Source organism: Podarcis raffonei, chromosome Z (assembly GCF_027172205.1).
Source record: "Podarcis raffonei isolate rPodRaf1 chromosome Z, rPodRaf1.pri, whole genome shotgun sequence".
Classification (NCBI taxonomy): Eukaryota; Metazoa; Chordata; class Lepidosauria; order Squamata; family Lacertidae; genus Podarcis; species Podarcis raffonei.
In genome coordinates this window covers 31,401,476-31,410,768 of record NC_070621.1, presented here as the reverse complement: position 1 = coordinate 31,410,768, position 9,293 = coordinate 31,401,476, and the positions used below count along the sequence as shown (strand labels likewise).

The following is a 9,293-nucleotide window of genomic DNA, read 5'->3' as shown; positions in this document are numbered from 1 at the left end:
AGTGCCGGCTTTAAAAGGTGATAAGGCAAAATCCTGGAGAATAAAGTTATCAGTGGTTACTAGCCGTGACAGATATATGATACTTCTAAGTTGCTGGAGGTCACAAACAGGAGAAGGCTACTGCAGCTGTTTCTCTCCTACCATTAGAGTCCAGACCAGGATTTTCATACCAGGAAGCTGGCCATCCTTGCAATCTATTCATAAGTAGACTAAAAGTATCGTAGTTAAGGACTTCCGGGTTAGCGCCATCGGCGAAATGGCGGAGTTCCTCCAACCAGAGGAACTGTCTCCGTGGACACTGGGTCTACCTGCCGCGGCGAAGGTGGGGACCCGCTAGAAATCCCAGGTGGAAGAAGCCTGGGAACGTGGGGTTCGGCAGAGCACCAGGAGCGCCTCCCCTATTCGCGGGGAACCCCATTTTGGGGCTCCGGAGTGAAGGAGGGTGAGCGGCGCGGTGCTGCGAACTGACTGCTATTTTCACGGAGGGAAGCCACATTGCCATTGCCGGAGAGCGCTGACTTTTTTCTGTCGACAATTGGATTCTAAACAAGTACCCGTGAGTAGAAACGGAAAATTGGATCAAGAAATATTTTAATTTGGCACCGAAGCAGGAAGGTTCAAAACAGGAAGTCCGCCTTCCGCTTTCTGTAAATAGACTGAAGCAAAAATCTTGTAAGCTAATAGCCTGGAAAGTCGCTTTACAAAGGTCGAAATTTCCTTCATTTATAACCATTAAAACCCCCTTGGAAGCAGGAGAAAAGGGGGGGAAATTAAACTGTTCAAGCCTGCTGGAGAGGGAGTAAAGGAAAATAAGTTTCCACCGTCTCAAACCTGGGAACGGGGTGCCAGAGACAGAAATTATCGGAGACGTTCATTGACTGTGAAGGGAACATTTTGACAGATAGCAAGAAAAATGAGAAACAAATTGATTCCACTGCTGCCTGTTGCATTCTAAAGAAACAAAATATTTGAAAACTGAAAGTAACTTTCTTTTGTTGGACATGATTTAAAAAGATGGACACAAATAGAAATTGTATCCACTAGAGGGAGCTTGTCAAATTGTTGCTGCAGTTTACTTGGAGACTTCACAGCTGCGAGATTAACATCGTGGGACCAGACTGTGACCTTGAATAAAAATGTGTTTGGAAGAAGTCCTGGTGCTTGCTTTTTGCAAGACAAGTGCTTTGCTGGAGCAGTTGCATGAGAAGGTGGATTTGATGAACGAGAAGTTGGATTTGATGACTGTTGCAACTAGTGAATGTGGACAAATAGGGAATATTGACATAGAAATTATACAGGGACCAATCCAGGAAACTGATTCGACTGGGCAAATGCAAGGGCAGATAATAATGGAGGTGCTACGGTGCTACCTCAAGCAACACAAATGGTGAGACCCGAGGCCCTGCAGGAGTATAAGCCGCTGTTTTGGAAGAATGAACTTGAATTAGGCCTGAAGGAATCTGGAGCTGAGGAGGATCTCAACTTTGGAGAGATTTTGAAATATGCTGCTAAAGATCTTTCGGATTATATTGATGACTGTGGGGAGTGGGACTGTGGGGAATGGGCTGGTTTGACGTGGGGAGATGGACATGAGTATGGATGGAAATTCCCCGGAGACCTACTCCCTAAGGAGAAAGGAAAGAAACTAAGAAAGAGACCAACAAAAGACAAGGAAAAGCGCAAGCATAAACAAGAAGAAAAAGATCTGCAGAAGGGGCATGGAAGAGACTTAAGAGCCTTGGATATCAGACTACCAGGTTGATGGACTAGATGGAATTGGATAATAAGGACTGACACAACCCGAGACCAGGAAGAAGAGACGTTGGATGAAAACTGGAAGATTCTATAAAGAAAAATTTTTATTTTAATTAGTGTAAAATTAATGAATATTAGGGAGAATGTTGGAATGAAATTGTCTGGGTTTAGCAGAAATGATATAAGGATAAATAAGTATTAAGTTTTTAAGCTTTAAGGTATTTCACGGTATTTTATGCTAAGATAAGGTTAAGGTATTTTATGGTAAGATAAGGTTAAATAAAGTAAGGTAAATTGAACATCAGAATTTGGTGAAAGATGGATAGGATGTATAGAGTTAATTAATTGGTTATAAGCTAAAATATAGAAAGGATTTGCTGAAACAATGACTGAATCAGGATACAAAAAAAGGGAGGTGCGAGGAAGTCAGGGAAATAGGCAGATGAAAGATAGGATATGGAATGACTGATTTGTTTTTAACTATCTTTATTTTTATTTTTCTGTATTTTGTATCTTTTTGTCTTTTTTCTTCCTTTTTTTTCTTCTTTCTCTTTTTTATATTTTTGTATTTCCTCAGAAATTTTAATAAATATTATTTTTTTAAAAAAAGTATCGTAGTTAATAGGTTAAGCTGCCCAGTTTTAAATCCCCAGTGCTCTGATTTATTGCGTACTGTATTCTATTTTGCCCTTTTGCTTGCTTTCCCCCTACTTTTTAAGAGACCAGCACATCCTTCTGAGATCTGGGAAGAGACTTGAGGTGTGTGGGCTGCTGCCTTTACTCAATTTATAAGAGAACCATCTGGGAAAAACAGGATGTGTTGCTCTCAATCCCTGGGTTTTCAGATGTTTGGAAGAATGCAAGCTGCTTTGATCTCCAAGTGGGATAAAACAGCTGGAAACTACCCCTGCCTGCCCCCAAGCAATTTGTGTGTGGGTTAAACCAAAGTGTACAGGGTGAACTCCTCAGCAATTTGTTAAATTAATTGATTTGGTGCATCCCCAGTTTTCCCCCTTTGGTTCTGGGGCTGTAGGCGACCAAAAGAAAAAGCGGGTGGCAACATCTACCAGAGTAAGATTCAACTGACAGTATTGCAGGGCTGTTGTGTTGCTGCTGGGCAAGTAAGCCCCAGCCAGTTTAGCCAGTGGTCAGGCATGTTGCAGGTTGTAGTCTAAAACATCTGGAGGGCACCATCTTGGCTCCTCCTAGTCTAGATTTACTGGCAGTAGAAACTGCAGGAGGGTAGAGAGCTGTTGCACTCGTGTCCTGCTTGTGGGCTTTTCAAAGGTATCTGGTGTTGACTGCTGTGAGAACAGGTTGCTAGACTAGATGGGTCTTTGGTCTGATCCAGCAGGCTTTGTGTTATTATGCTCTGCGGGGTTCCAGGCATGAGTCTCTCCCAGCCCTGCTTAGAGATGCCAGAGACTAAACCTGGGACTTCTTGCATGCAAGCCAGGTGCTGTACCACTGAACTGTGCCCTGTTCCCCATCTTGTTGCCTAAGTGAATCATGTATTGTGCAAAGGATTCCCCCCATTCCTAAATCTAGTACTAATCAATTTAATGGCAAAGGGAGACAGATAGAGACAATGGTGTGAGACATAAATCTACCCACTTTCTCCATTTTGTGCAGTTTTGCAAATTTCCCTTAGCTGCCACATCTTTAAAATAACACATTGCCACAGTTCTCAGGAGCCACAAGAATGAGAAATGTGCTTTTCCTCTGGAAACCAATAGTCTCCTCTGTGCCACAATGTGAACTTTTTAGATCAGTGCACTTCAATCTTGGGTCACAGTCCAGATGTTGTAACTCCTATCAGTCTCAGCCAGCTTAGCCAAAAGTAATGGGTGGTGGGAGTTATAGACCAACAAAATGCTGTGTAGGAGCTTTTTGGCTCTGGAACACCAGGAAATACATCACACAGACAATTAAGAACTCAAGTCAGCTTTCTGCACATAATATTTATTAGAAGAACTGTTATGTAGAGATTAAACTTTTGGTTCAAAGAAAATAGGTTGGCAAGGACAATGAAGCAAAACATCTATATGACCTATATCTCCCTTCCCAAAGCAGCTTGCAGCGGTACGTGTCATTGAGGAAATAAAGCAATCAGTTAAACAGCTTCTGAAATCTTACTTGTTGCTTGATAAAAATGTGTGCTCTAAAGCCTGCAGAAAAAGTAGTCAGCCTAGAAGTTAAATATTGACCATGGACTTCTAACAAAAGATCTTGCCCAAGTCACAAGGTTTTATTGCATGCTTGTGTACTAAGAATTGGTAATTTTCAGGAGCAGCAGGTATTTTAACTGGAGGCATATCTTTAAAACATATGAGGGGCATGTAAAGGAAAAATCTGATGTCTCGAAACTTGAACATAAAAGATTTGATGAATACAACAATTCACCATGCAAAGGTTTACTGAAAACTCTGCAAGAGTTTTGCCTTAAATTTCTGCAAGAGTTAAGTAGCTATAGCCTGAGGCTCAAAATCAGAGAAAAAGGTTTAGGAGAAAAGGTCATAAACATTTCCGTTTGCTCCATGCTTTCTGGACACAGGTCTGAGTTTTCCAGGTCTGTGTCAAAGCAGTTATGTTTTTGTTTTGTGCCAATGCTTTCCCCGGGAAAACGTGTGTTTTACTACTGAATCAAAGCAAACAGCAGTCTGGAAAATCTGATTGCCATTTGCTCCAATTCAGCAGTAAAATGCAGGTTTTTCTGGGGAAAGTGCTGGGAGGGAATAAATCACCTGGACCGACCAGACCTGTGCCTAGAAATGAGGCACAAAAGGGAGCCCCAGCATATTTGCTTCGTAATGTTGTAATGAGCCAGCCAAAACACCCTGGTGCTTGACAGTACTTTTGGGCAGAGGTAGAGGGTCTCACTCAGCAGGGAAAATGACCAACCCCTCTCTGAAGTGAAGGAATAGACATTACCATCTAAAAAGCCCCCCATGAGAAGACTATTAAGTCTAGAGTCTAAAACAGTCACCACTATTTTTAGGTGCTGTTTAATACCTTGAGTTAAGATGGTGGTCTTATTAATTAGCAGCCACAACAAACACTAATATTCTCCTGGAGGCCTCTCAACCAGGCAGGCACACACCCCTCACACTATTCTCCAGTGATCATCTCTAAATTCCTACCCCAATGTCTCTTGTAAAAAAAAAAAAAAAATCCACATTACTATATGGATTTTTTTTAGTAACTGCCATGAATGACACCCATTCTGGTCAGTTTATCCCCAAATATCAACACTCTTCTCACTTCTTCCTTCAACTCTACATACTTTCAGAGAGAGAGAAAGCCAACCACCCGCACTACTTCATGATGATGGAGGCAGCGAGTGGGGGACCTTAAGAGTCTTTGTGGGCCCAGGTGAATCAAAGGCACTTTCACATCCAAAGACGACACTTTGGTGACCCTGGCCTAAAATTACCTAACTATACCACTGCATCTCCCAATATTTCACAAGTCAAATGAGGACACTCATGTGGACACAACCCTATTCTCACACCAAGAATGATGACACAAGGGAACGCCTTTCATGCAGTCACTATTATGCACTATTGTGTAGGCCTGCCAGCTGTATATCTGTATGCATTTACCCTGTGAATAACCTGTTGAGCAGTTTGCATTTAAAAAAGAAGAAAAAGCTTAAGAATATTCAAACCCACAACAGAACTGAGGGCATTTACAATGCAACTCAAACACATTCAGCAACATTTCATTTCCGGATAAGCAATTTTGGTGGAATGGAAGGAAAGCTACTGGATATATGAAGCTGTCTTATAATGAATGGGGACATGGGTCCTCTTAGCTCAGTAAATATCTGTGTTGCATGGCAGTATATTTGTCCAGGATCTTGGGATATGTTATCAAGCACCTGCTGTCCATGATCCTTTAAAAACAAAACACCTGGAAATGGCAGAGTTCAACGTTATGCATACAGTATAAGGCATGTTTGAACTGAGCTACGCCCATTCCGTATGTGTCAAGAGTGGCCAGTTCCACATAGCTCCAAAAGAGGAAATGCATCATATGTGCACAAAAAGAACATGTCATAGATTTGCATACAATTTTCACATGCTCATTTGTATGTCTAGCTACAAATTTAGAAAGAATTAATATAATAGAAATATTATAGCCTATTAGGGTAGACGGTGTGACCTGTGCCTGCTCAGCTCTGCTGTCAAGGTGCTGTTGATGGGCTGCTTCAAGGTTTCTGCACATCTGCCTTCTTATAGTACTTTTCCTTTAAGCTTGGATCAGACAGTCCTTCAAACAGAAAGTTGCATTCTAGGACATATGGCCACCCTCCCAGGTGTGCACGTCTCCATGTTGATTTTGTTTAAAAGCACCCCAAAATCAAAACAGAGGATGTTTTCAGACTGTCACTATTTTCAGGTGGAATTCAATCACAAATTCAGGTGGCACAATTACCATATTTTTTGCTCTATAAGACTCACTTTTTCATTCCTAAAAAGTAAGGGGAAATGTGTGTGCGTCTTATGGAGCGAATGCAGGCTGCGCAGCTATCCCAGAAGCCAGAACAGCAAGAGGGATTGCTGCTTTCACTGCACAGCGATCCCTCTTGCTATTCTGGCTTCTGAGATTCAGAATATTTTTTTTCTTGTTTTCCTCCTCCAAAAACTAGGTGCGTCTTGTAGAGCGAAAAATACGGTAAATATGATTCAGCTCTCTCGTGCAACAAACCTGCTTCCTACCCTCCACCCCCCAAAAAATAACCTGGTCCTCCCCCCCCCCCCCGTACTGATGGGAAAATGCATTGGAACATGCAGAATGACAATTGCCTGGTGTAACATTGTATAACTAAGCCACCAGAGACAGGATTTTTTTAGAGATTAATACCAGAAAATAAGAGCTGTCTCTGGAAGATAGGGACAATGTCTCCCCCTCTGCATCTCATTCAGTTTAGCACTTGGACGAGTTTATCAGAATGAAATGTGTCCCAACAAATCTTCTCAAAGACAAATGATCTGGAGGTGCTCAGCAGTTTATAATTTCCCAACACTCTTTTCTCTGACTGGTGACACTGGCTTTTTGTTCCTATTTTGGACCTGCCTGCCTGCCTGTTACTGGGTAGTAAAGTTAAATGAGTGAGTGTGAATTGCTTTCCCTAGGAAAAGGTGGCTAAAGAAGAGTAACATAAGAGCAGAGGAAGAACAGATGTTCACTGGTCAGAAGGCAGTCAAATCATCTTGGCCCCCAAGGACTACTCTTGGACCCCAAGGTCTTCTCTTGGGTTAGGGTCTTCTGGCCGATGGAAATCTAAGAGAAAATTGGAGAATGAATGGACGATAATGAACTGGTTAGGCAATGAACACAGCAAAGCAGTGGCACTCTGTAGAAGAAGGAGGAGGAGGAGGAGGAGCAGAAGCAGCAGCAAGTGGTGCAAAACAGCACAGTGGCAATATACCACCGCATACAGGCAACTACTGCAAAATTGAGCTGCTGCCACTGCTGCCAGTCAATAGCCAAAGATGGGGGGAGGCTGACAACCAGATTGGCTGCTACAGCAGAGCAGCCATAGGAATGTAGGAAGCTGCCTTATCCTGAGTTAGACAATTAGTCCATCTAACTCAGGCCTCATCCACACTTCCTCTTCTCCCACTGCTTTCCCCCAGGGAAAACAGCTCTTTAGCATTTAGCTGGATCAAATTCATGTTTCCTCCACATTGACGTTTACTCTGATTCAGCACTACAGAGTGAGTTTTCCCTGGGGAAGGAGTAGGGCAATGCTTTTTCAGGCATGTAAGAAGTGGGAAGCATGGCTGAGCTCTCAGTATTGTCCCCCTTGGCTAGCAATGGCTCTCCAAGGTTTTAGGCAGGGAGACATTCCCAGCCCTACCTAGAGATGCTGAGGATTGAACCTGGACCTTCTAACTGCAAAGTGAGCTACCAGTGAGCTGTGGCTCTACCTCTTGGAGGGAGGAGATATTAGAAGGGCAGTCAAAGACTGTCAAGACCAGGGTTCAAATCCTTTGACTCAGCCATGGAGCTTACTGGGTGACTATGGGCCAGTTACACACACTCAGCCTAATTCACCTCCCTGAGGATAAAATGGGCAAGAGAGAAAAGGATCACGTATACTATCCTGATTTCCCTGGAGGAAAGGGACTAGTAATAAGTAGTTTACGTGATCCAGATCCAGCTACATTATGCATCGCAGCCACACTGTGCCTGCATCATCGGTGCCCAGCATATTATTAGTATATAATTACAGCAGTTACAATGACAACAACAAAACATATCATTAGCATTCCTAGGATGCCTTAACAGTGTTGAAAGTATCCCACATTCTTTACCTGTAACATCCGACAATGCAGGACATTATTATCCCTATGTTGCTGATGTCAGGGACAGGGAATGTATCCAATGTTAATCATACTAAGAGTAGGCCCATTGAAATGAATGGCCATGACTGACTTAGGCCCATTAACTTCACAAAGCCATTCCCAAGTAAAACAACCCACTGAATTTAAAGTTAAGCTGAGGCGAAAAGAAAGAAGAAAAGAAAAGAAAATTCCCATTCCCACATCCACCTCACACAAAAAATAATATTCCGCCATTTTTACTCCATTTTTTAAAGTGTGTGTGTGTGTGTTTTGGCTGCCATTTAACTCCCACAATGCTTCAAAATGCAGCTAAGGCCAGGGCACTGTGAAGGGCGCAAAATGGTGACCTGACTGCCAATACAGTTGATCCTGCCGCTGCTAAGCCATGGATGTGTGTTTGCAGGAGGGAGAAGCTGTGCTATTGCTACCACTTACAGTGAGGTCTGCTCTGTAAGAAACTGTTGGAGGATTTACTGTATCCTGGGGGGTGATTGGTTTTTGTTTTGTTTATGTTGGGGTTTTTTTGCAGGGTGGGATGTATCCTCCCTGCAAATTTCAAAAAACTTTGAATAAAAAGGAGAAGGGAAAGAAACCATTGGACAATTTTTCCTTCCCCTAATGAAATTCAATGAAATGTCCCCTAAAATACTCAGCCTATAGATAGGGTGGAAAATTCCTATATAGACCATGTGTGTACAGCACTAGTTAAAAGTTATAGATAAAGGTAAAGGTACCCCTGCCCGTACGGGCCAGTCTTGACAGACTCTAGGGTTGTGCGCTCATCTCACTCTATAGGCCGGGAGCCAGCACTGTCCGCAGACACTTCCGGGTCACGTGGCCAGCATGACGAAGCTGCTCTGGCGGGCCAGCGCAGCACACGGAAACACCGTTTACCTTCCCACTAGTAAGCGGTCCCTATTTATCTACTTGCACCCGGGGGTGCTTTCGAACTGCTAGGTTGGCAGGCGCTGGGACCGAGCAATGGGAGCGCACCCCACCGCGGGGATTCGAACCGCCGACCATGCGATCGGCAAGTCCTAGGCGCTGCGGTTTTACCCACAGCGCCACCCGCGTCCCTAAAAAAAGTTATAGATAGGTAGATATAATCAGCAATATTTCTGTTTTGGTATTTAGCCTCTGCCTCAGTGTTTTTTCAACCATGGGTCTCATTCCAGATGCTGCAAC

At 43.2% G+C, this 9,293-nt stretch overlaps 1 protein-coding gene across 6 annotated transcripts in view; it reads right to left on the bottom strand.

Moving 5' to 3' along the window:
* Positions 1-7,002: 7,002 nt before the first annotated feature.
* Positions 7,003-9,293, bottom strand: part of ZNF185 (zinc finger protein 185 with LIM domain) — a 64,371-nt gene continuing 62,080 nt past the window's right edge. For all 6 annotated transcript variants that reach the window (XM_053373866.1, XM_053373865.1, XM_053373863.1 and 3 more), the window contains one exon: positions 7,003-7,041. The gene's annotated coding sequence lies outside the window, so the exon portion shown is untranslated. The remainder of the gene's footprint in view (positions 7,042-9,293) is intronic.